This window comes from Rhipicephalus microplus, chromosome 2 (assembly GCF_043290135.1).
Source record: "Rhipicephalus microplus isolate Deutch F79 chromosome 2, USDA_Rmic, whole genome shotgun sequence".
Taxonomy (NCBI): Eukaryota; Metazoa; Arthropoda; class Arachnida; order Ixodida; family Ixodidae; genus Rhipicephalus; species Rhipicephalus microplus.
The window spans coordinates 92,231,422-92,247,359 of NC_134701.1; the positions used below are offsets into that span (position 1 = coordinate 92,231,422).

General features: G+C 49.3%; 59 non-coding genes across 59 annotated transcripts; all 59 read right to left on the minus strand.

Moving 5' to 3' along the window:
* Positions 1-11: 11 nt before the first annotated feature.
* On the minus strand, positions 12-82 carry TRNAG-GCC (transfer RNA glycine (anticodon GCC)). The gene has a single exon. It is a non-coding gene; the product is annotated as a tRNA-Gly (tRNA).
* A 217-nt stretch (positions 83-299) lies between these two features.
* TRNAG-GCC (transfer RNA glycine (anticodon GCC)) lies at positions 300-370 on the minus strand. The gene has a single exon. It is a non-coding gene; the product is annotated as a tRNA-Gly (tRNA).
* A 217-nt stretch (positions 371-587) lies between these two features.
* On the minus strand, positions 588-658 carry TRNAG-GCC (transfer RNA glycine (anticodon GCC)). Its single transcript has one exon. It is a non-coding gene; the product is annotated as a tRNA-Gly (tRNA).
* Positions 659-731: 73 nt separating this feature from the next.
* On the minus strand, positions 732-802 carry TRNAG-GCC (transfer RNA glycine (anticodon GCC)). The gene has a single exon. It is a non-coding gene; the product is annotated as a tRNA-Gly (tRNA).
* A 218-nt stretch (positions 803-1,020) lies between these two features.
* Positions 1,021-1,091, minus strand: TRNAG-GCC (transfer RNA glycine (anticodon GCC)). The gene has a single exon. It is a non-coding gene; the product is annotated as a tRNA-Gly (tRNA).
* A 74-nt stretch (positions 1,092-1,165) lies between these two features.
* Positions 1,166-1,236, minus strand: TRNAS-GCU (transfer RNA serine (anticodon GCU)). Its single transcript has one exon. It is a non-coding gene; the product is annotated as a tRNA-Ser (tRNA).
* A 73-nt stretch (positions 1,237-1,309) lies between these two features.
* Positions 1,310-1,380, minus strand: TRNAG-GCC (transfer RNA glycine (anticodon GCC)). Its single transcript has one exon. It is a non-coding gene; the product is annotated as a tRNA-Gly (tRNA).
* A 73-nt stretch (positions 1,381-1,453) lies between these two features.
* Positions 1,454-1,524, minus strand: TRNAG-GCC (transfer RNA glycine (anticodon GCC)). Its single transcript has one exon. It is a non-coding gene; the product is annotated as a tRNA-Gly (tRNA).
* A 73-nt stretch (positions 1,525-1,597) lies between these two features.
* On the minus strand, positions 1,598-1,668 carry TRNAG-GCC (transfer RNA glycine (anticodon GCC)). The gene has a single exon. It is a non-coding gene; the product is annotated as a tRNA-Gly (tRNA).
* A 73-nt stretch (positions 1,669-1,741) lies between these two features.
* TRNAG-GCC (transfer RNA glycine (anticodon GCC)) lies at positions 1,742-1,812 on the minus strand. Its single transcript has one exon. It is a non-coding gene; the product is annotated as a tRNA-Gly (tRNA).
* A 73-nt stretch (positions 1,813-1,885) lies between these two features.
* On the minus strand, positions 1,886-1,956 carry TRNAG-GCC (transfer RNA glycine (anticodon GCC)). The gene has a single exon. It is a non-coding gene; the product is annotated as a tRNA-Gly (tRNA).
* Positions 1,957-2,029: 73 nt separating this feature from the next.
* TRNAG-GCC (transfer RNA glycine (anticodon GCC)) lies at positions 2,030-2,100 on the minus strand. Its single transcript has one exon. It is a non-coding gene; the product is annotated as a tRNA-Gly (tRNA).
* A 74-nt stretch (positions 2,101-2,174) lies between these two features.
* On the minus strand, positions 2,175-2,245 carry TRNAG-GCC (transfer RNA glycine (anticodon GCC)). Its single transcript has one exon. It is a non-coding gene; the product is annotated as a tRNA-Gly (tRNA).
* Positions 2,246-2,896: 651 nt separating this feature from the next.
* Positions 2,897-2,967, minus strand: TRNAG-GCC (transfer RNA glycine (anticodon GCC)). The gene has a single exon. It is a non-coding gene; the product is annotated as a tRNA-Gly (tRNA).
* Positions 2,968-3,040: 73 nt separating this feature from the next.
* TRNAI-GAU (transfer RNA isoleucine (anticodon GAU)) lies at positions 3,041-3,111 on the minus strand. The gene has a single exon. It is a non-coding gene; the product is annotated as a tRNA-Ile (tRNA).
* Positions 3,112-3,185: 74 nt separating this feature from the next.
* TRNAG-GCC (transfer RNA glycine (anticodon GCC)) lies at positions 3,186-3,256 on the minus strand. The gene has a single exon. It is a non-coding gene; the product is annotated as a tRNA-Gly (tRNA).
* Positions 3,257-3,329: 73 nt separating this feature from the next.
* TRNAG-GCC (transfer RNA glycine (anticodon GCC)) lies at positions 3,330-3,400 on the minus strand. Its single transcript has one exon. It is a non-coding gene; the product is annotated as a tRNA-Gly (tRNA).
* Positions 3,401-3,474: 74 nt separating this feature from the next.
* Positions 3,475-3,545, minus strand: TRNAG-GCC (transfer RNA glycine (anticodon GCC)). The gene has a single exon. It is a non-coding gene; the product is annotated as a tRNA-Gly (tRNA).
* Positions 3,546-3,619: 74 nt separating this feature from the next.
* On the minus strand, positions 3,620-3,690 carry TRNAG-GCC (transfer RNA glycine (anticodon GCC)). The gene has a single exon. It is a non-coding gene; the product is annotated as a tRNA-Gly (tRNA).
* A 361-nt stretch (positions 3,691-4,051) lies between these two features.
* TRNAG-GCC (transfer RNA glycine (anticodon GCC)) lies at positions 4,052-4,122 on the minus strand. The gene has a single exon. It is a non-coding gene; the product is annotated as a tRNA-Gly (tRNA).
* Positions 4,123-4,195: 73 nt separating this feature from the next.
* TRNAG-GCC (transfer RNA glycine (anticodon GCC)) lies at positions 4,196-4,266 on the minus strand. Its single transcript has one exon. It is a non-coding gene; the product is annotated as a tRNA-Gly (tRNA).
* A 218-nt stretch (positions 4,267-4,484) lies between these two features.
* TRNAG-GCC (transfer RNA glycine (anticodon GCC)) lies at positions 4,485-4,555 on the minus strand. The gene has a single exon. It is a non-coding gene; the product is annotated as a tRNA-Gly (tRNA).
* A 74-nt stretch (positions 4,556-4,629) lies between these two features.
* Positions 4,630-4,700, minus strand: TRNAS-GCU (transfer RNA serine (anticodon GCU)). The gene has a single exon. It is a non-coding gene; the product is annotated as a tRNA-Ser (tRNA).
* Positions 4,701-4,773: 73 nt separating this feature from the next.
* Positions 4,774-4,844, minus strand: TRNAG-GCC (transfer RNA glycine (anticodon GCC)). The gene has a single exon. It is a non-coding gene; the product is annotated as a tRNA-Gly (tRNA).
* A 74-nt stretch (positions 4,845-4,918) lies between these two features.
* TRNAG-GCC (transfer RNA glycine (anticodon GCC)) lies at positions 4,919-4,989 on the minus strand. Its single transcript has one exon. It is a non-coding gene; the product is annotated as a tRNA-Gly (tRNA).
* Positions 4,990-5,062: 73 nt separating this feature from the next.
* Positions 5,063-5,133, minus strand: TRNAG-GCC (transfer RNA glycine (anticodon GCC)). Its single transcript has one exon. It is a non-coding gene; the product is annotated as a tRNA-Gly (tRNA).
* Positions 5,134-5,206: 73 nt separating this feature from the next.
* TRNAG-GCC (transfer RNA glycine (anticodon GCC)) lies at positions 5,207-5,277 on the minus strand. The gene has a single exon. It is a non-coding gene; the product is annotated as a tRNA-Gly (tRNA).
* Positions 5,278-5,350: 73 nt separating this feature from the next.
* Positions 5,351-5,421, minus strand: TRNAG-GCC (transfer RNA glycine (anticodon GCC)). The gene has a single exon. It is a non-coding gene; the product is annotated as a tRNA-Gly (tRNA).
* Positions 5,422-5,494: 73 nt separating this feature from the next.
* Positions 5,495-5,565, minus strand: TRNAG-GCC (transfer RNA glycine (anticodon GCC)). Its single transcript has one exon. It is a non-coding gene; the product is annotated as a tRNA-Gly (tRNA).
* Positions 5,566-5,638: 73 nt separating this feature from the next.
* On the minus strand, positions 5,639-5,709 carry TRNAG-GCC (transfer RNA glycine (anticodon GCC)). Its single transcript has one exon. It is a non-coding gene; the product is annotated as a tRNA-Gly (tRNA).
* A 74-nt stretch (positions 5,710-5,783) lies between these two features.
* Positions 5,784-5,854, minus strand: TRNAG-GCC (transfer RNA glycine (anticodon GCC)). Its single transcript has one exon. It is a non-coding gene; the product is annotated as a tRNA-Gly (tRNA).
* Positions 5,855-5,928: 74 nt separating this feature from the next.
* Positions 5,929-5,999, minus strand: TRNAG-GCC (transfer RNA glycine (anticodon GCC)). Its single transcript has one exon. It is a non-coding gene; the product is annotated as a tRNA-Gly (tRNA).
* Positions 6,000-6,072: 73 nt separating this feature from the next.
* On the minus strand, positions 6,073-6,143 carry TRNAG-GCC (transfer RNA glycine (anticodon GCC)). The gene has a single exon. It is a non-coding gene; the product is annotated as a tRNA-Gly (tRNA).
* Positions 6,144-6,216: 73 nt separating this feature from the next.
* TRNAG-GCC (transfer RNA glycine (anticodon GCC)) lies at positions 6,217-6,287 on the minus strand. The gene has a single exon. It is a non-coding gene; the product is annotated as a tRNA-Gly (tRNA).
* A 73-nt stretch (positions 6,288-6,360) lies between these two features.
* Positions 6,361-6,431, minus strand: TRNAG-GCC (transfer RNA glycine (anticodon GCC)). Its single transcript has one exon. It is a non-coding gene; the product is annotated as a tRNA-Gly (tRNA).
* Positions 6,432-11,589: 5,158 nt separating this feature from the next.
* Positions 11,590-11,660, minus strand: TRNAG-GCC (transfer RNA glycine (anticodon GCC)). The gene has a single exon. It is a non-coding gene; the product is annotated as a tRNA-Gly (tRNA).
* Positions 11,661-11,878: 218 nt separating this feature from the next.
* Positions 11,879-11,949, minus strand: TRNAG-GCC (transfer RNA glycine (anticodon GCC)). The gene has a single exon. It is a non-coding gene; the product is annotated as a tRNA-Gly (tRNA).
* Positions 11,950-12,023: 74 nt separating this feature from the next.
* On the minus strand, positions 12,024-12,094 carry TRNAG-GCC (transfer RNA glycine (anticodon GCC)). The gene has a single exon. It is a non-coding gene; the product is annotated as a tRNA-Gly (tRNA).
* A 360-nt stretch (positions 12,095-12,454) lies between these two features.
* TRNAG-GCC (transfer RNA glycine (anticodon GCC)) lies at positions 12,455-12,525 on the minus strand. Its single transcript has one exon. It is a non-coding gene; the product is annotated as a tRNA-Gly (tRNA).
* A 73-nt stretch (positions 12,526-12,598) lies between these two features.
* Positions 12,599-12,669, minus strand: TRNAG-GCC (transfer RNA glycine (anticodon GCC)). The gene has a single exon. It is a non-coding gene; the product is annotated as a tRNA-Gly (tRNA).
* Positions 12,670-12,742: 73 nt separating this feature from the next.
* TRNAG-GCC (transfer RNA glycine (anticodon GCC)) lies at positions 12,743-12,813 on the minus strand. Its single transcript has one exon. It is a non-coding gene; the product is annotated as a tRNA-Gly (tRNA).
* Positions 12,814-12,886: 73 nt separating this feature from the next.
* On the minus strand, positions 12,887-12,957 carry TRNAG-GCC (transfer RNA glycine (anticodon GCC)). Its single transcript has one exon. It is a non-coding gene; the product is annotated as a tRNA-Gly (tRNA).
* A 74-nt stretch (positions 12,958-13,031) lies between these two features.
* TRNAG-GCC (transfer RNA glycine (anticodon GCC)) lies at positions 13,032-13,102 on the minus strand. The gene has a single exon. It is a non-coding gene; the product is annotated as a tRNA-Gly (tRNA).
* Positions 13,103-13,175: 73 nt separating this feature from the next.
* Positions 13,176-13,246, minus strand: TRNAG-GCC (transfer RNA glycine (anticodon GCC)). Its single transcript has one exon. It is a non-coding gene; the product is annotated as a tRNA-Gly (tRNA).
* Positions 13,247-13,319: 73 nt separating this feature from the next.
* On the minus strand, positions 13,320-13,390 carry TRNAG-GCC (transfer RNA glycine (anticodon GCC)). Its single transcript has one exon. It is a non-coding gene; the product is annotated as a tRNA-Gly (tRNA).
* Positions 13,391-13,463: 73 nt separating this feature from the next.
* Positions 13,464-13,534, minus strand: TRNAG-GCC (transfer RNA glycine (anticodon GCC)). Its single transcript has one exon. It is a non-coding gene; the product is annotated as a tRNA-Gly (tRNA).
* A 74-nt stretch (positions 13,535-13,608) lies between these two features.
* On the minus strand, positions 13,609-13,679 carry TRNAG-GCC (transfer RNA glycine (anticodon GCC)). The gene has a single exon. It is a non-coding gene; the product is annotated as a tRNA-Gly (tRNA).
* A 217-nt stretch (positions 13,680-13,896) lies between these two features.
* TRNAG-GCC (transfer RNA glycine (anticodon GCC)) lies at positions 13,897-13,967 on the minus strand. The gene has a single exon. It is a non-coding gene; the product is annotated as a tRNA-Gly (tRNA).
* A 217-nt stretch (positions 13,968-14,184) lies between these two features.
* On the minus strand, positions 14,185-14,255 carry TRNAG-GCC (transfer RNA glycine (anticodon GCC)). The gene has a single exon. It is a non-coding gene; the product is annotated as a tRNA-Gly (tRNA).
* A 73-nt stretch (positions 14,256-14,328) lies between these two features.
* TRNAG-GCC (transfer RNA glycine (anticodon GCC)) lies at positions 14,329-14,399 on the minus strand. Its single transcript has one exon. It is a non-coding gene; the product is annotated as a tRNA-Gly (tRNA).
* A 218-nt stretch (positions 14,400-14,617) lies between these two features.
* TRNAG-GCC (transfer RNA glycine (anticodon GCC)) lies at positions 14,618-14,688 on the minus strand. Its single transcript has one exon. It is a non-coding gene; the product is annotated as a tRNA-Gly (tRNA).
* A 73-nt stretch (positions 14,689-14,761) lies between these two features.
* On the minus strand, positions 14,762-14,832 carry TRNAG-GCC (transfer RNA glycine (anticodon GCC)). The gene has a single exon. It is a non-coding gene; the product is annotated as a tRNA-Gly (tRNA).
* A 73-nt stretch (positions 14,833-14,905) lies between these two features.
* Positions 14,906-14,976, minus strand: TRNAG-GCC (transfer RNA glycine (anticodon GCC)). The gene has a single exon. It is a non-coding gene; the product is annotated as a tRNA-Gly (tRNA).
* A 73-nt stretch (positions 14,977-15,049) lies between these two features.
* On the minus strand, positions 15,050-15,120 carry TRNAG-GCC (transfer RNA glycine (anticodon GCC)). Its single transcript has one exon. It is a non-coding gene; the product is annotated as a tRNA-Gly (tRNA).
* Positions 15,121-15,193: 73 nt separating this feature from the next.
* Positions 15,194-15,264, minus strand: TRNAG-GCC (transfer RNA glycine (anticodon GCC)). Its single transcript has one exon. It is a non-coding gene; the product is annotated as a tRNA-Gly (tRNA).
* Positions 15,265-15,337: 73 nt separating this feature from the next.
* On the minus strand, positions 15,338-15,408 carry TRNAG-GCC (transfer RNA glycine (anticodon GCC)). The gene has a single exon. It is a non-coding gene; the product is annotated as a tRNA-Gly (tRNA).
* Positions 15,409-15,482: 74 nt separating this feature from the next.
* TRNAG-GCC (transfer RNA glycine (anticodon GCC)) lies at positions 15,483-15,553 on the minus strand. Its single transcript has one exon. It is a non-coding gene; the product is annotated as a tRNA-Gly (tRNA).
* Positions 15,554-15,627: 74 nt separating this feature from the next.
* Positions 15,628-15,698, minus strand: TRNAG-GCC (transfer RNA glycine (anticodon GCC)). The gene has a single exon. It is a non-coding gene; the product is annotated as a tRNA-Gly (tRNA).
* Positions 15,699-15,771: 73 nt separating this feature from the next.
* TRNAG-GCC (transfer RNA glycine (anticodon GCC)) lies at positions 15,772-15,842 on the minus strand. Its single transcript has one exon. It is a non-coding gene; the product is annotated as a tRNA-Gly (tRNA).
* Positions 15,843-15,938: the final 96 nt, after the last annotated feature.

Consider the following 15,938-nt stretch of genomic DNA (forward strand, 5'->3'; position numbering starts at 1 on the left):
AAAGATAACAATGCGTCGGGCGGGAATAGAATCCGGGTCACCCGCGTGGCAGGCGAGTATTCTACCACTGAACCACCGACGCCAATTGCTTACTCCTGCATTCATGGCATGCAATATTGCGAATCAGCACGCGTGAGCTTTTCTAAAAATAACGATGCATCAGCCGGGAATAGAACCCGGGTAGACCGCGTGACAGACGAGTATTCTGCCCCTGAACCACCAACGCTGTTATCTTACTCCTGCATTCTTGACATGCAATATTGTGGAATAGCACGCAGAAACTTTTTTAAAATAAACGATGCGTCGGCCGGGAATCGAACCAGGGTCACCAGTGTGGCAGGCGAGAGTTCTACCACTGAACCACCGACGCCATTTGCTTACTACGGCATTCATGGCATGCAATATTGCGTAACAGCACGCGTGAGCTTTTCTAAAAGTAACAATGCTTCGGCAGCGATTTAAACACAGGTAACCCGCGTGGCAGGCGAGTATTCTACCACTGAACCACCGACGCCATTTGCTTACTCCGGCATTCATGGCATGCAATATTGCGAATCAGCACGCGTGAGCTTTTACAAAAATAACGATGCGCCGGCCGGGAATCGAACCCGGGTCACCCACGTGGCAGGCGAGTATTCTACCACTGAACCACCGACGCCATTTGCTTACTCCTACATTCATGGCATGCAATATTGTGTAACAGCATGCTTGAGCTTTTACAAAAATAACGATGCGTCGGCCGGGAATCGAACCCTGGTCGCCCGCGTGGCAGACGAGTATTCTACCACTGAACCACCGACGCCATTTGCTTACTCCTTCATTCGTGGCATTGAATATTGTGGAATAGCACGCAGGTACTTTTCTAAAATAAACGATGCGTCGGCCGGGAATCGAACCCGGGTGACTCACGAGGCTGGCGAGTATTCGACCACTGAACCACCGTCGCCATTTGCTTACTCCTGCATTCGTGGCATGCATATATAGCGTAACAGTACGCGTGAGCTTTTCTAAAAACAACGATGCGTCAGCCGGGAATCGAACCCGGGTCACCCGCGTGGCAGGCGAGTATTCTACCACTGAACCACCGACGCCATTTGCTTTCTCCTGCAATCATGGCATGCATATATAGCGTAACACCACGCGTGAGCTTTTCTAAAGATAACAATGCGTCGGCCGGGAATCAAACCCGGGTCACCCGCGCAGCAGGTGAGTATTCTATCACTGAACCACCAACGCCATTTGCTTACTCCTGCATTCATGGCATGCAATATTGCGGAATAGCACGCAGGTACTTTTCTAAAATAAACGATGCGTCGGCCGGGAATCGAACCCGGGCCACCCGCGTGGCAGGCGAGTATTCTACCACTGAACCACCGACGCCATTTGCTTACTCCTGCATTCATGGCATGCAATATTGTGTAACAGAATGCGTGAGCTTTTACAAAAATAACGATGCGTTAGCCGGGAATCGAACCCGGGTCAACCGCGTGGCAGGCGAGTATTCTACCACTGAACCACCGACGCCATTTGCTTACTCCTGCATTCATGGCATGCAATATTGTGTAACAGCATGCGTGAGCTTTTACAAAAATAACGATGCGTCGGCCGGGAATCGAGCCCGGGTCGCCCGCGTGGCAGACGAGTATTCTACCACTGAACCACCGACGCCATTTGCTTACTCCGGCATTCATAGCATGCAATATTGTGTAACAGCATGCGTGAGCTTTTACAAAAATAACGATGCGTCGGCCGGGAATCGAACCCGGGTCACCCGCGTGGCAGGCGAGTATTCTACCACTGAACCACCGACGCCATTTGCCTACTCCTGCATTCATGGCATGCAATATTGTGTAACAGCATGCGTGAGCTTTTACAAAAATAACGATGCGTCGGCCGGGAATCGAACCCGGGTCGCCCGCGTGGCAGACGAGTATTCTACCACTGAACCACCGACGCCATTTGCTTACTCCTGCATTCGTGGCATTGAATATTGTGGAATAGCACGCAGGTACTTTTCTAAAATAAATGATGCGTCGGCCGGGAATCGAACCCGGGTCACCCGCGTGGCAGGCGAGTATTCTACCACTGAACCACCGACGCCGTTTGCTTGCTCCAGCATTCATAGCATGCATATATAGCGTAACAGCACGCGTGAGTTTTTCTAAAAATAACGATGCGTCAGCCGGGAATCGAACCCGGGTCACCCGCGTGGCAGGCGAGTATTCTACCACTGAACCACCGACGCCATTTGCTTGCTCCTGCGTTCGTGGCATGCATATATAGTGTAAGAACACGCGTGAGCTTTTTTAAAGATAACGATGCGTCGGCCGTGAATTGAGCCCGGGTCACTCGTGTGGCAGGCGAGTATTATACCACTGAACCACCAATGCCATTTGTATTCTCCGGCATTCATGACATGCAATATTGCGTAACAGCACGTGTGAGCTTTTCAAAAAGTAACAATGCTTCGGCAGCGAATCGAACCCGGGATACCCGCGTGGCGGACGAGTATTCTACCACTGAACCAACGACGCCATTTGCTTACTCCTGCATTCGTGGCATTGAATATTGTGGAATAGCACGCAGGTACTTTTCTAAAATAAACGATGCGTCGGCCGGGAATCGAACCCGGGTGACTCGCGAGGCTGGCGAGTATTCGGCCACTGAACCACCGTCACCATTTGCTTACTCCTGCATTCGTGGCATGCATATATAGCGTAACAGTACGCGTGAGCTTTTCTAAAAACAACGATGGGTCAGCTGGGAATAGAACCCGGGGCACCCGCGTGGCAGGCGAATATTCTACCACTGAACCACCGACGCCATTCGCTTACTTCTGCATTCATGGCATGCAACATTGCGAATCAGCACGCGTGAGCTTTTATAAAAATAACGATGCGTCAGCCGGGAATAGAACCCGGGTCACCCGCGTGGCAGGCGAGTATTCTACCACTGAACCACCGACGCCATTTGCTTACTCCTGCATTCGTGGCATTGAATATTGCATAACAGCACGCGTGAGCTTTTCTAAAGATAACGATGCGTCGGCCGAGAATCGAACTTGGGTCACCCGCGTATCAGGCGAGTATTCTACCACTGAAGCACCGACGCAATTTGCTTGCTCCTGCATTCATGGCATGCATATATAGCGTAACAGCACGCGTGAGCTTTTCTAAATATAACGATGCGTCGGCCGGGAATCGAACCCGGGTCACCCGCGGGGCAGGCGAGTATTATACCACTGAACCACCAACGCCAGTTGCTTACTCCTGCATTCATGACATGCAATTATCTGTAACAAGACGTCTCAGCTTCTTCAAAAATAACAATGCCTCGGCCGGGAATCGAACCCGGGTCACCCGCGCGGCAGGCGAGTATTCTACCACTGAACCACCAACGCCATCTGCTTGCTCCTGCATTCATGTCATGCATATATAGCGTAACAGCATGCATGAGCTTTTCTAAAAATAACAATGCGTCGGCCGGGAATCAAACCCGGGTCACCCGCGTGGCAGGCGAGTATTCTACCACTGAACCACCGACGCCATTTGCTTTCTCCTTCAATCATGGCATGCATATATAGCGTAACAGCACGCGTGAGCTTTTCTAAAGATAACAATGCGTCGGGCGGGAATAGAATCCGGGTCACCCGCGTGGCAGGCGAGTATTCTACCACTGAACCACCGACGCCATTTGCTTACTCCTGCATTCATGGCATGCAATATTGCGAATCAGCACGCGTGAGCTTTTCTAAAAATAACGATGCATCAGCCGGGAATAGAACCCGGGTAGACCGCGTGACAGACGAGTATTCTACCCCTGAACCACCAACGCTATTATCTTACTCCTGCATTCTTGACATGCAATATTGTGGAATAGCACGCAGAAACTTTTTTAAAATAAACGATGCGTCGGCCGGGAATCGAACCAGGGTCACCAGTGTGGCAGGCGAGAGTTCTACCGCTGAACCACCGACGCCATTTGCTTACTCCGGCATTCATGGCATGCAATATTGCGAATCAGCACGCGTGAGCTTTTACAAAAATAACGATGCGCCGGCCGGGAATCGAACCCGGGTCACCCACGTGGCAGGCGAGTATTCTACCACTGAACCACCGACGCCATTTGCTTACTCCTACATTCATGGCATGCAATATTGTGTAACAGCATGCTTGAGCTTTTACAAAAATAACGATGCGTCGGCCGGGAATCGAACCCGGGTCGCCCGCGTGGCAGACGAGTATTCTACCACTGAACCACCGACGCCATTTGCTTACTCCTTCATTCGTGGCATTGAATATTGTGGAATAGCACGCAGGTACTTTTCTAAAATAAACGATGCGTCGGCCGGGAATCGAACCCGGGTGACTCGCGAGGCTGGCGGGTATTCGACCACTGAACCACCGTCGCCATTTGCTTACTCCTGCATTCGTGGCATGCATATATAGCGTAACAGTACGCGTGAGCTTTTCTAAAAACAACGATGCGTCAGCCGGGAATTGAACCCGGGTCACCCGCGTGGCAGGCGAGTATTCTACCACTGAACCACCGACGCCATTTGCTTTCTCCTGCAATCATGGCATGCATATATAGCGTAACAGCACGCGTGAGCTTTTCTAAAGATAACAATGCGTCGGCCGGGAATCAAACCCGGGTCACCCGCGCAGCAGGTGAGTATTCTATCACTGAACCACCAACGCCATTTGCTTACTCCTGCATTCATGGCATGCAATATTGCGGAATAGCACGCAGGTACTTTTCTAAAATAAACGATGCGTCAGCCGGGAATTGAACCCGGGTCACCCGCGTGGCAGGCGAGTATTCTACCACTGAACCACCGACGCCATTTGCTTTCTCCTGCAATCATGGCATGCATATATAGCGTAACAGCACGCGTGAGCTTTTCTAAAGATAACAATGCGTCGGCCGGGAATCGAACCCGGGTCACCCGCGTGGCAGGCGAGTATTGTACCACTGAACCACCGACGCCATTTGCTTACTCCTGCATTCATGGCATGCAATATTGTGTAACAGAATGCGTGAGCTTTTACAAAAATAACGATGCGTTGGCCGGGAATCGAACCCGGGTCAACCGCGTGGCAGGCGAGTATTCTACCACTGAACCACCGACGCCATTTGCTTACTCCTGCATTCATGGCATGCAATATTGTGTAACAGCATGCGTGAGCTTTTACAAAAATAACGATGCGTCGGCCGGGAATCGAGCCCGGGTCGCCCGCGTGGCAGACGAGTATTCTACCACTGAACCACCGACGCCATTTGCTTACTCCGGCATTCATGGCATGCAATATTGTGTAACAGCATGCGTGAGCTTTTACAAAAATAACGATGCGTCGGCCGGGAATCGAACCCGGGTCACCGACGTGGCAGGCGAGTATTCTACCACTGAACCACCGACGCCATTTGCCTACTCCTGCATTCATGGCATGCAATATTGTGTAACAGCATGCGTGAGCTTTTACAAAAATAACGATGCGTCGGCCGGGAATCGAACCCGGGTCGCCCGCGTGGCAGACGAGTATTCTACCACTGAACCACCGACGCCATTTGCTTACTCCTGCATTCGTGGCATTGAATATTGTGGAATAGCACGCAGGTACTTTTCTAAAATAAATGATGCGTCGGCCGGGAATCGAACCCGGGTCACCCGCGTGGCAGGCGAGTATTCTACTACTGAACCACCGACGCCGTTTGCTTGCTCCAGCATTCATAGCATGCATATATAGCGTAACAGCACGCGTGAGTTTTTCTAAAAATAACGATGCGTCAGCCGGGAATCGAACCCGGGTCACCCGCGTGGCAGGCGAGTATTCTACCACTGAACCACTGACGCCATTTGCTTTCTCCTGCAATCATGGCATGCATATATAGCGTAACAGCACGCGTGAGCTTTTCTAAAGATAACAATGCGTCGGGCGGGAATAGAACCCGGGTCACCCGCGTGGCAGGCGAGTATTCTACCACTGAACCACCGACGCCATCTGCTTACTCCTGCATTCGTGACATTGAATATTGTGGAATAGCACGCAGGTACTTTTCTAAAATAAACGATGCGTCGGTCGGGAATCGAACCCGGGTCACCCGCGTGGCAGGCGAGTATTCTACCACTGAACCACCGCCGCCATTTGCTTACTCCTGCATTCATGGCATGCAATATTGTGTAACAGCATGCGTGAGCTTTTACAAAAATAACGATGCCTCGGCCGGGAATCGAACCCGGGTCACCCGCGTGGCAGGCGAGTATTCTACCACTGAACCACCGACGCCATTTGCTTACTCCTGCATTCATGGCATGCAATATTGTGTAACAGCATGCGTGAGCTTTTACAAAAATAACGATGCGTCGGCCGGGAATTGAACCCGGGTCGCCCGCATGGCAGACGAGTATTCTACCACTGAACCACCGACGATTTTTTTCTTTCTTTATTGCCTGTTTACATACAACATTCACAAACATATATACATTAAACAAAGTAGAAACATGAAACAAAAAAGAGGTAAAGAACATCATATTTAACAGGCTTTTTAAAATTCCTTCATCGGTAGAAGGCTTTCTACTTGATGAAGCCATTCGGGCACCTCTTGTTGAACCTTTTGTGCTTCCACGAACGAACAGACAGATTGAAAGAAATATTGCCTGACCGGACGTGCATTAATATCAGCATGGCGCACCGCCATTCTAGATTGCCATATACCGTGCAGGCCCAGTAACATAACTAGGTCGAAAGGTATTCCTTCTTCATTTGATACTGGTAGAAATCTGATGCCATAGGCATCGAGAGGCAGATCCTTTTTCAAAGTCCTTTGGAGAACATCCCAGAAAAAGACTGCATCCCAGCAGTCCAGGAAAACATGTTCAATTGTTTCCGGCTTTTTGCAGAGAAGGCAATCAACACCCCAAGGAACGAATAAGCCTTTTTCTTGCATCCATGTTTTCACGGGCAAGGTCCCAGTGTGCAACTTAAAGAAAAAGGATTTCGCTCCAGGTGTTACCTCCATTTTTTTAACACGGCTTAAGACATTTTGGCCTGGGCCTACACGGTATAATGCTCTATATAGGGGAACAGGAAGAACTGTTTCTACTAAATCTTTGTATAACTTTTTACGCGAAACCGTACTGAGGTATTCCAATGAAAAACGCGTTTTTAGAAAGAGACATGAATCAACAACTTCTTTTAAGAAACCTCTAATACTTGCCTTCATGTGAACAGATGCTACCACAAATTCTGGCAACCGTCTTCCAAGCCTAAGCTGTATAACAGTACGTATGAATGGGTCTCGATTATTTCGGAAAAACATAAACCGAATAACTAACTGACGAAGGTACAAATGACACAGACCAAGTCCTCCAGAGCGAACCCGTCTGAATAAGTTAGTTCTACTTGTTCGCTCCCAAGAAGAACCCCACAAGAAAACAGCAAATATTCGATGAAGCTTCTGTAGATTCACACGTGAACAATGCATTACCTGAAGGACATACCAGAGCTTACTGACTAAAAATACGTTACAAAATGTCGCTCTGGCGAAAATTGATAGCTGGAAACCATTGAGTTGTCCAGCTTTTTCTCGTAGCTCCGCGGCCTGACGCCGCCAGTACGGTTCACTGTCACAATAATATTCTAATGGCACACCTAAATATCGTACCGGAGTAGTAGTCCATGAAATACCAGCCACAAATTGTGGAGTCACCGGCCAATCGCCGTGCCAGTAACCCAGGCACTTGCTCCAGTTTACCAAACTACCACTTGCATTACAATAAAGGTTCACAATTTTTATGATTTCAGCGATACTATCATAATCTTTACCAAACACAGCGATATCATCTGCGTATGCCAGTACCCGTACTTCAGCTTCTTGTAGTTTGTACCCCACTATGTTATTGCTTTTCATGATTTTTTTGGCAAAATGACTCTATATAAATTGAAAATAGGAGGGAAGACAAAGGGCAACCTTGTCGTACAGAACGTCTGACATTAATTCGTTTCCCAAGAACTTAGTTGATGATTAGCCGAGTTTTACATCCAGTATATGCCATTCGAACTGTATCTCGAATTACTTTGCCAACATTGACATAGTCTAAGAAAAGAAAAAGAATTTCGTGCGGTACTCGGTCAAATGCTTTTTCTAAATTTATCTGGATCATCGCGATGTGATCATTTGTGGCATCGCAGCACTCCAATACACTTCGTGCCTTGTGAATGTTTGTGAATATAGTGCGCCGTTTGATCCCACATGTCTGGTGGTCGCCTACAATGTTATTATTAACTGTCTGCAGTCTCCTTGCTAGCACAAAAAAAGAAGTTAACTTCTTTGGCGCAAACAATACGGAAAAAGGAAAAAAGAAGGCGAGGAAAGAAACAGAAAAGAAGTTAACTTCTTTTTTTTGTGCTATGTACCAACTAGACCCAACGCAAGTTTTACTGAAGTTCCTTGCTAGCACTTTCATCAAAATCTTGTAGTCGATATTTGAGAGACTAATTGGCCTGTACGATTTTACTTCACGTAATTTAACTGCGTCCTCAGTTTTTGGTATTAAAATAGTATGAGATAGCAGAAAAGAAGGTGGCAAAGTCTTTATGTCTAAGGCTTCGTTAAAAACCGCTTCCAGGATCGGTGCTAGTTCATGTTTGAATTCCTTATAAAATGCGGCTGTTAAGCCATCAGGTCCTGGGGACTTTCCCAAATGGAGGGCAATGATTGCTTTTGTCACTTCCGGTTCAGAAATAGAATAGGACATTCTAGGCTGTCTTTCCTGCAGTCCTCAACCTTTGGCATTAATTTTAAAAATTCATTCTTGAATTCATCTACATTTACTTTACATTTATCAAATAAAGTGGTGTAGTACTCGTTGAAAGCATCCTCTATATATCTTTGTTCACTTGTAACGTTACCCATGTATTCAATCTGATGTATAACATTCCGCTGAGCGTTTCGTTTTTCGAGACCAAGCATTCTTTTGGTCGGTTTCTCTCCTACGGTCATTTTCTCTGCCCTTGCCCTTATTTGTGCGCCACGATACTTCTCCTCATCAATTTGTTCCAATTTGGACTTTACTGACCTTATATCATTTGTGAATAAGCCTGGCGTTTTGCTGTCCTCTGCTAGCAGTTCTTTGAGATTTAAACGTAGGGTTGTTTCTTCTTCACTCTTTCCGTGTTTTATTACACATGAGCGTTCTATAGCTATCAACTTTATATTCTGTTTAAATTGTTCCCACTTCACTCCGTATTTTTGGTCTCCACTATCTATGTTTACCAATGCCTCTCGAACACTGTCCATAAATTTTTCATCTTCCAAGAGATTAGAATTCAGCTTCCACGTGTCCCATTTAAATACTGGTCTACGTCTATTCCTTTTACCTATTACAAATGATACTAAGCAATTATCACTAAATGAAATAGGGAGGACATTGTACTCACTGATAATGGGAATTAAATCCAGTGATACGTAGGCCCTATCTAGGCGCGCATGACTGGAGCCTTGGAAATGCGTATACAGTGTTGGTTTTTTACCAATACACTCTGCAACATCCTCAAGGTCTAAGTCAGAAATTAGATTCGTTAACGCGACTGTGCTTGAGTCGTTGAAATTGGATGTACTTGTTTTATCATCGGCACTGATAACACAATTAAAATCTCCCATAAGGATGACTATGCGATCGCATTCGCAATAAGTACGAATTTCGTCGAATGTTACACACAGTTCATCAACTTTAAGAGGTGCATATAAACAAATCACTCGCCAATTAAGAGAAAAGAAGGTCAAATCACATACAACAAACCTTCCGGATGAGTCAGACGTGACGTTTTGAACACTGGCACCTAAACTATTCCGCACAAAGATCACACACCCTGCCGACCTACCAACTGCATGACTGACGCTGGCAGTGTAGCGTCCGGTGAAACGTTGCAGTAGGCTCTCGGTGGCGTCCACACTCTCCACTTTGGTTTCCTGAACTGCAATAATGTCCAGGTCTTGGTCCATGGCTAGTCTGTAGAGCTGAGTCTGTTTCTTCCTGGAAGCCAGTCCTCGTATATTGAGCGTCGCTGCTTTCACGAACCCGCTCAGCGGCGTGATCGGTGAGCGGGTCCAAGCTGAGAGCCCTGCACGTTCACTTATTGGGCTCTCGTCGTCCAGGGCGGATCCATGTTGTTCACCTTTAGTTTGAGCGGCCATCGTCGCGTTTGAGCGACGACGACCGTTGGCGGGCAGCGTTTCGTTTCTTGCCTCCACTGACCACCTTCCACTGCATTTCCGACTTTACTTGCGTTTCGTCTACTTGAGCACCGTCGTCTGAATCGCGACGGCGTTTTGCAGACGCCGATTCTAATTCCATGTTTAAGGTATCCAAATCAATAGGCAAATCCTCATTTTCGTGTGTTTTGTTCGCCAAAAAGTGCTGTGAAGCCGAGTTTAGAGGAGTCGAAGCAGCGTTGGCCTGGGACGCCAGCGTTTCAGGGTGCGTTGCTTGCAGCTGCGACGTGGCGTGCATCGCAGGCGCAGGACGCGTCTCTTCGCTAGTCGTTGGGGCCGCTTGACTTCCCATCTTCCGTTCGGCGTTCGTGTCCGGGGCTGAAGAAACTTGCTTGCTTTTCCCCAGCACCGGCGTGTCGCCCGATGTCGTCTGCTTCTGTGGTATCGCAGGCAAAGACGCTTGTTCAGATTCCTCCTCATCCATGAGAAGTTCACTCTGTTGAGTCTCTGGTCGTCGCCCTGCAGCTCGTGCGTATGAACGGTTACACTCATCCTGCTCATGACCGAAAGAGTGGCATTCGCTGCACCTTGGGACCTTACAATCGCGTCGCATATGCCCCGTGCTTCGGCACCGCAAGCACAAAGGCGGTCTTCCCGGCACCACGACCAGTGCTGTACTGCTGCCAATACGCACCTGATGGGGCAGTTGATCCACAGAAACGCCATCTCGTAGTTGCATGCGTATTACACGAGTGGTCGATTCAACTCCTTCAAAATCCTCGACTCTCCATCGGTCATCGGTCACCTCCTTGACGTCGCCGTATTCATAGAAGGCACGTCGAATAGCGTCTTTTGTAACATCGAACGCTAGCCAGTGCAATTTCATTTTAACTTCTTGCCGCGTCGGGTCAATGACGAGACATACCCGGTCTTTAACTTTGATAACGCCTGCGTCTGTCAGCGCTTTCTTTGCTTCCACGGTCTTCATTTTCAATAGCCACACGTGCGACATCTGATATGCTCCGATACCACTTACTTGCTGTATGACGCCTAAATCTTTGAGAGGTTTCCTGAAGTCGTCGATGCGGTACGGTCGGCCGCTGACGTCGCAGTGTAGAGCTACTGCTCGACGCATCGCTTCACCTGATGGCAATGAAGGCAGAATAATACTGTAGTCCTTTGGAACGAGGGGAGACGCTGTACCGCGGCCGGCGTCGGCCGCTGTCGCTGCTCGGGAGGAGCTTTCCATCCTGCGTCCGCACGCGTCGGTGACCAGAAGCAGAATGATGAACCACCGACACCATTTGCTTACTCCTGCATTCATGGCATTCAATATTGCATAACAGCATGCGTGAGCTTTTCTAAATATAACGATGCGCCGGCCGGGAATCGAACCCGGGACACCCGCGTGGCAGGCGAGTATTTTACCACAGAACCACCGACGCCATTTACTGATTCCTGCATTCATTACATGCAGTGTTGCGTAACAGCACGCGTCTGCTTTTCTAAAAGCAACTCTGCGTCGGCCGGGAATCGAACTCGGGTCACCCGCGTGGCAGGCGAGTATTCAACCACTGAACCACCACTGCCATTTGCTTGCTCCTTCATTCATGGCATGCATATATAGCGTTACATCATGCGTGAGTTTTTCTAAATATAACAATGCGTCGGCTGGGAATCGAACCCGGGTCACCCGCGTGGCAGGCGAGTATTCTACCACTGAACCACCGACGCCATTTGCTTACTCCTGCATTCATGGTGTGCATATATAGCGTAACAGCACGCGTGACCTTTTCTAAATATTACGATGTGTCAGCCGGGAATCGAACCCGGGTCACCCGCGTGGCAGGCGAGTATTCTACCACGGAACTACTGACGCCATTTGCTTGCTCCTGCATTCGTGACATGCAATATTGCGGAATAGCACGCAGGAACGTTTCTAGAATAAACGATGCGCCGGCCGGAAATTGAACCCGGGTCACCCGCGTGGCAGTCGAGTATTGTACCACTGAACCACCGACGCCATTTGCTGGCTCCTGCATTCATGGCGCGCAATATTACGAAATAGCACGCAGGAACTTTTTCAAATAAACGATGCGTCTGCCGGGAATCGAGCCCGGTTCACCCGCGTGGCACGCGAGTATTCTGCCACTGAACCACCACTGCCATTTGCTTGCTCCTGCATTCATGGCATGCAATATTGTGTAACAGCATGCGTGAGCTTTTACAAAAATAACGATGCGTCGGCCGGGAATCGAACCCGGGTCGCCCGCGTGGCAGACAAGTATTCCACCACTGAACCACCGACGCCATTTGCTTACTCCTGCATTCATGGCATGCAATATTGTGTAACAGCATGCGTGAGCTTTCACAAATATAACGTGGCGTCGGCCGGGAATCGAACCCGGGTCACCCGCGTGGCAGGCGAGTATTCTACCACTGAACCACCGACGCCGTTTGCTTACTCCTGCATTCATGGCATGCAATATTGTGTAACAGCATGCGTGAGCTTTTACAAAAATAACGATGCGTCGGCCGGGAATCGAGCCCGGGTCGCCCGCGTGGCAGACGAGTAATCTACCACTGAACCACCGACGCCATTTGCTTACTCCTGCATTCGTGGCATTGAATATTGTTGAATAGCACGCAGGTACTTTTCTAAAATAAATGATGCGTCGGCCGGGAATCGAACCCGGGTCACTCGCGTGGCAGGCGAGTATTCTACCACTGAACCACTGACGCCGTTGGCTTGCTCCAGCATTCATGGCATGCATATATAGCGTAACAGCACGCGTGAGCTTTTCTAAAAATAACGATGCGTCAGCCGGGAATAGAACCCAGGTCACCCGCGTGGCAGGCGAGTATTCTACCACTGAACCACCGACGCCATTTCCTTACTCCTGCATTCTTGACATGCAATATTGTGGAATAGCATGCAGGAACTTTTTTAAAATAAACGATGCGTCGGCCGGCAATAGAACCCGGGTCACCCGCGTGGCAGGCGAGTATTCTACCACTGAACCACCGACGCCATTCACTTACTCCTGCATTCATTGCATGCAATATTGCGAATCAGCACGTGTGAGCTTTTCAAAAAGTAACAATGCTTCGGCAGGGAATCGAACCCGGGATACCCGCGTGGCGGGCGAGTATTCTACCACTGAACCACCGACGCCATTTGCTTACTCCTGCATTCGTGGCATTGAATATTGCATAACAGCACGCGTGAGCTTTTCTAAAGATACCGAAGCGTCGGCCGGGAATCAAACCCGGGTCACCCGCGTGGCAGGCGAGTATTCTACAACTGAACCACCGACGCCATTTGCTTTCTCCTGCAACCATGGCATGCATATATAGCGTAACAGCACGCGTGAGCTTTTCTAAAGATAACAATGCGTCGGGCGGGAATAGAACCCGGGTCACCCGCGTGGCAGGCGAGTATTCTACCACTGAACCGCCGACGCCATTTGCTTACTCCTGCATTCATGGCATGCAATATTGCGAATCAGCACGCGTGAGCTTTTCTAAAAATAACGATGCCTCAGCCGGGAATAGAACCCGGGTAGACCGCGTGGCAGACGAGTATTCTACCCCTGAACCACCAACGCCATTATCTTACTCCTGCATTCTTGACATGCAATATTGTGGAATAGCACGCAGAAACTTTTTGAAAATAAACGATGCGTCGGCCGGGAATCGAACCAGGGTCACCAGTGTGGCAGGCGAGAGTTCTACCACTGAACCACCGACGCCATTTGCTTACTCCGGCATTCATGGCATGAAATATTGCGTAACAGCACGCGTGAGCTTTTCTAAAAGTAACAATGCTTCGGCAGCGATTTAAACACAGGTAACCCGCGTGGCAGGCGAGTATTCTACCACTGAACCACCGACGCCATTTGCTTACTCCGGCATTCATGGCATGCAATATTGCGAATCAGCACGCGTGAGCTTTTCTAAAAATAACGATGCGTCAGCCGGGAATCGAACCCGGGTCACCCGCGTGGCAGGCGAGTATTTTACCACTGAACCACCGACGCCATTTGCTTACTCCGGCATTCATGGCATGCAATATTGCGAATCAGCACGCATGAGCTTTTCTACAAATAACGATGCGTCAGCCGGGAATAGAACCCGGGTCACCCGCGTGGCAGGCGAGTATTCTACCACTGAACCACCGACGCCATTTGCTTACTCCTGCATTCGTGGCATTGAATATTGTGGAATAGCACGCAGGTACTTTTCTAAAATAAACGATGCGTCGGCCGGGAATCGAACCCGGGTGACTCGCGAGGCTGGCGAGTATTCGACCACTGAACCACCGACGCCATTTACTTACTCCTGCATTCGTGGCATGCATATATAGCGTAACAGTACGCGTGAGCTTTTCAAAAAATAACGATGCGTCAGCCGGGAATCGAACCCTGGGCACCCGCGTGGCAGGCGAGTATTCTACCACTGAACCACCGACGCCATTTGCTTACTCCTGCATTCATGGCATGCAATATTGTGTAACAGCATGCGTGAGCTTTTACAAAAATAACGATGCGTCGGCCGGGAATCGAACCAGGGTCACCCGCGTGGCAGGCGAGTATTCTACCAATGAACCACCGACGCCATTTGCTTACTCCTGCATTCATGGCATGCAATATTGTGTAACAGCATGCGTGAGCTTTTACAAAAATAACGATGCGTCGGCCGGGAATCGAACCCGGGTCGCCCGCGTGGCAGACGAGTATTCTACCACTGAACCACCGACGCCATTTGCTTACTCCTGCATTCATGGCATGCAATATTGTGAAACAGCATGCGTGAGCTTTTACAAAAATAACGATGCGTCGGCCGGGAATCGAACCCGGGTCACCCGCGTGGCAGGCGAGTATTCTACCACTGAACCACCGACGCCATTTGCTTACTCCTGCATTCATGGCATGCAATATTGTGTAACAGCATGCGTGAGCTTTTACAAAAATAACGATGCGTCGGCCGGGAATCGAACCCGGGTCGCCCGCGTGGCAGACGAGTATTCTACCACTGAACCACCGACGCCATTTGCTTACTCCTGCATTCGTGGCATTGAATATTGTGGAATAGCACGCAGGTACTTTTCTAAAATAAATGATGCGTCGGCCGGGAATCGAACCCGGGTCACCCGCGTGGCAGGCGAGTATTCTACCACTGAACCACCGACGCCGTTTGCTTGCTCTAGCATTCATGGCATGCATATATAGCGTAACAGCACGCGTGAGCTTTTCTAAAAATAACGATGCGTCAGCCGGGAATAGAACCCGGGTCTCCCGCGTGGCATGCGAGTATTCTACCACTGAACCACCGACGCCATTTGCTTACTCCTGCATTCTTGACATGCAATATTGTGGAATAGCATGCAGGAACTTTTTTTAAAATAAACGATGCGTCGGCCGGGAATAGAACCCGGGTCACCCGCGTGGCAGGCGAGAATTCTACCACTGAACCACCGACGCCATTCGCTTACTCCTGCATTCATTGCATGCAATATTGCGAATCAGCACGCGTGAGCTTTTCTAAAAATAACGATGCGTAAGCCGGGAATAGAACCCGGGTCACCCGCGTGGCAGGCGAGTATTCTACCACTGAACCACCGACGCCATTTGCTTACTCCTGCATTCATGGCATGTAATATTGCGAATCATCACGCGTGAGCTTTTCTAAAAATAACGATGCGTCGGCCCGGAATCGAGCCC